Source organism: Cottoperca gobio, chromosome 19, assembly GCF_900634415.1.
Source record: "Cottoperca gobio chromosome 19, fCotGob3.1, whole genome shotgun sequence".
In the NCBI taxonomy this organism is placed as follows: Eukaryota; Metazoa; Chordata; class Actinopteri; order Perciformes; family Bovichtidae; genus Cottoperca; species Cottoperca gobio.
The window spans coordinates 1,908,687-1,912,048 of NC_041373.1; the positions used below are offsets into that span (position 1 = coordinate 1,908,687).

The window sequence follows — 3,362 nt, forward strand, 5'->3', positions numbered from 1 at the left end:
AGCATCTCACTGTTAAACCTCCAGCTTCAGGGCCGTGTGATCACAGACATGTATGATGCAGTGAGAGCCGAGCTGCCTGTGGGAGACTCGGATGCATTAAGGAAATTATGGTCACTACGTGTTTCCAAACACAAACCATCTCCACCGCTGTGTTCCCGACTGCGCATGAACTGCTCAGCAATCCGTTTGCAGTTGACGTGGAAAAAGCACATGTGAACATCCAAATGGAGCTGATTGACCTCCAGTGTAACGCCACACTCAAGGCAAAGTATGACTCTGTGGGCGCTGCACAGTTTCCAAGCTTCACCCCCGAAACGATGCCTCATTTTGGCCCTCTCTGTGATTTAGTTTGACACCCCTGGACTGCTTGCTTTGTGCAGTTTCTCCTCAGCTGTTTCGCGAAGGGCAGGGCAGGGCTCCGCCCCACACACACACACGCACGCACGCACACACACACACACACACACACGTGCGCACACAGTTACAGTCAGAGACAGAGTGGAGGAAAGGAGAGGTGAGAACTAAAACAAAATCTGCTGCTAAATGTTTTAGTTTAAAATGACACAGTATAATTATTTATTACTTGTTAAAAAATGTCAGCTCAAAATTGTCTGCGAGCCATAAAGCGTCATCGAAAGAGCCAAAGGTTCCCGACCCCTGCCCTAGGACCATGAATAAGTGCTGTGAATCTCAAGATGATTGGACAATCTTGGATAGTTTTAGCTACGTAGCTCTAAAACTAAACTAGCTCTGATTTGGCTGAAACCTAGAATGTGTTATCCCCCTAGGACCCCCTAGAAGAATAGGTGCTGTGAATCTCAAGATGATTGGACTGTTTAGGTTTTGACTGTTTTAAGCTGATTCTCAGATTTTGAGCTTTCAAGGCAAATGCATCGAAAATAGAACTTTCTCTGATTTGCTTAAAACCCTATAGCTGTTTAGGTGTGGTACCATGGATGCCCATTCCAAAATTTCAGGTCTCTCACCCTTAGCATCAAGCTAAAGTAGCATAATTGACCTTTGCAATATATTGGGCCATATATGGTCACATCTGCAAAATGCTAAGTGTGAAGAGGCCGAAATTTGGTGTGTACTATCCCCCTAGGACCATGAAAAAACGCTGTACATTTCAAGATGATTGGACAATCTTGGTTAGCTTTAGCTACGTAGCTTTAAATCTAAACTAGCTCAAATTTGCTTGAAACTTGAAATATACTATCCCCTAAGGACCATGAACACTGTTCATTTAAAGACGATTGGACAATGTTTAGTCATTGTCACCTTTGATCTTTATATGGCAAAAATGTTTGCCCAAGGATGGTTTATCCAAAGTGTCAGGGCTCCTAGACCTACCATTGAGTAAATATGACCCTGTCCATTTCACCTGAATTGGACAACGCGCTTTGGTCAAAGTCCGCGGCTCGGGCCCAAAAGGTCCGGGAGGCCCAAGATTTGGTGTGTAGACTCTCATTGATGTCCTAGATGAGTAAGGGATGTTTTGTGGCCCCTGGACCCTGTTTTCACAAAATTTCTCCTTTTCCATTTGAAATTCTACTCAGGATCTCAGATTTGATAAGGCGGACACCCTTCTAAAGTCTAAAGTTAGATTTGGTCAAATATAATTTCTGGGGCCCTTTGGCCCCTGACACTGAAATATGTTGTTCTGCACTCCATTTGGAATAATCCCACACTGGTTCCACATGTCAAAGTATTTTGTAGACCCCAAGGGAAGCTGTACATTTGCCATTGGAAATGAATTGGCTGAAAGTAAGGGAAAATCCCATTGAAATGTATTGGAAATGGACAGTCCATATTTGAGCCAAAAATAGGCTTTACATTATTAGAAATTGGTTGCGGCACATAATGTGGACTCCATCAAAGAGAATTCAGAGTCTCACGCTGCATCATTTCAGGGTCCACTTAGTGAGACCAAGGTTAATTTATTCAAGAGTTCCCAGCGATCACCGTCCTGTGATTTTACATTACAGGTCATTTAGCAGATGCTCTTATCCAGAGCGACTTACATTCAATTAAATACAGGTACAGTCTCCCTGGAGCAACTCATTGTTGAGTACCTTACTCAAGGGTACAATGGTGGCAGCCTGTATAGAACTGTCCGCTTATATTAAGAAAAGACAATTCATTGTGTTTTACTTTTTATAAACAGCAAGTGTATATGCTCTATTGCAGATTACGGCCATACCAAACTGACAACACCCGATCTCGTCTGATCTCGGAAGCTAAGCAGAGTTGGGCTAGGTCAGTACTTGGATGGGTGACCGCCTGGGAATACCCGTTGCTGTAAGCATTTTGATTCCTTCTTAATTAGCAAAATGAAGACATGAATAAAACTGTCTGCGTATATTAAGAAAAGACAATTCATTGTGTTTTACCTTCAATAAACAGCAAGTGTATATTCTTTTTTTCAGATTACGGCCATACCACGCTGACAAAGCCCGATCTTGTATGATCTCGGCATCTAAGCAGAGTTGGGCTGGGTCAGTACTTGGATGAGTGACCGCCTGGGAATACCCGGTGCTGTAAGCAATTTGTTTCCTTCTTAATTAGCAAAATGAAGACATGAATAGAACTGTCCGCGTATATTAAGAAAAGACAATTCATTGTGTTTTACCTTCAATAAACAGCAAGTGTATATTCTTTTTTTCAGATTACGGCCATACCACGCTGACAAAGCCCGCTCTTGTCTGATCTCGGAAGTGAAGCAGAGTTTGGCTTGGTCAGTACTTGGATGGGTGACTGCCTGGGAATACCCGGTGCTGTAAGCATTTTGTTTCCTTCTTAATTAGCAAAATGAAGACATGAATAGAACTGTCCACGTATATTAAGAAAAGACAATTCATTGTGTTTTACCTTCTATAAACAGCATGTGTATATGCTCTATTGCAGATTATGGCCATACCACACTGACAACGCCCAATCTAGTCTGATTTTGGCATCTAAGCAGAGTTGGGCTGGGTCAGTACTTGGATGAGTGACCGCCTGGGAATACCCGGTGCTGTAAGCATTTTGTTTCCTTCTTAATTTGCAAAATGAAGACATGAATAGAACTGTCCGCCTATATTAAGAAAAGACAATTCATTGTGTTTTACCTTCAATAAACAGCAAGTGTATATTCTTTTTTTCAGATTACGGCCATACCACGCTGACAAAGCCCGCTCTTGTCTGATCTCGGAAGCTAAGCAGAGTTGGGCTGGGTCAGTACTTGGATGGGTGACCTGCCTGGAATACCCGGTGCTGTAAGCATTTTGTTTCCTTCTTAATTAGCAAAATGAAGACATGAATAGAATTGTCCGCGTATATTAAGAAAAGACAATTCATTGTGTTTTACCTTCTATAAACAG

The 3,362-nt window shown here is 42.4% G+C and overlaps 1 non-coding gene and 4 pseudogenes across 1 annotated transcript; all 5 read left to right on the forward strand.

The window, feature by feature from the left end:
- Positions 1-2,189: 2,189 nt before the first annotated feature.
- LOC115025137 (5S ribosomal RNA) lies at positions 2,190-2,308 on the forward strand. Its single transcript, XR_003834181.1, has one exon. It is a non-coding gene; the product is annotated as a 5S ribosomal RNA (ribosomal RNA).
- Positions 2,309-2,428: 120 nt separating this feature from the next.
- Positions 2,429-2,547, forward strand: LOC115025144 (uncharacterized; annotated as a pseudogene).
- Positions 2,548-2,667: 120 nt separating this feature from the next.
- Positions 2,668-2,786, forward strand: LOC115025146 (uncharacterized; annotated as a pseudogene).
- A 120-nt stretch (positions 2,787-2,906) lies between these two features.
- On the forward strand, positions 2,907-3,025 carry LOC115025147 (uncharacterized; annotated as a pseudogene).
- A 120-nt stretch (positions 3,026-3,145) lies between these two features.
- Positions 3,146-3,264, forward strand: LOC115025145 (uncharacterized; annotated as a pseudogene).
- Positions 3,265-3,362: the final 98 nt, after the last annotated feature.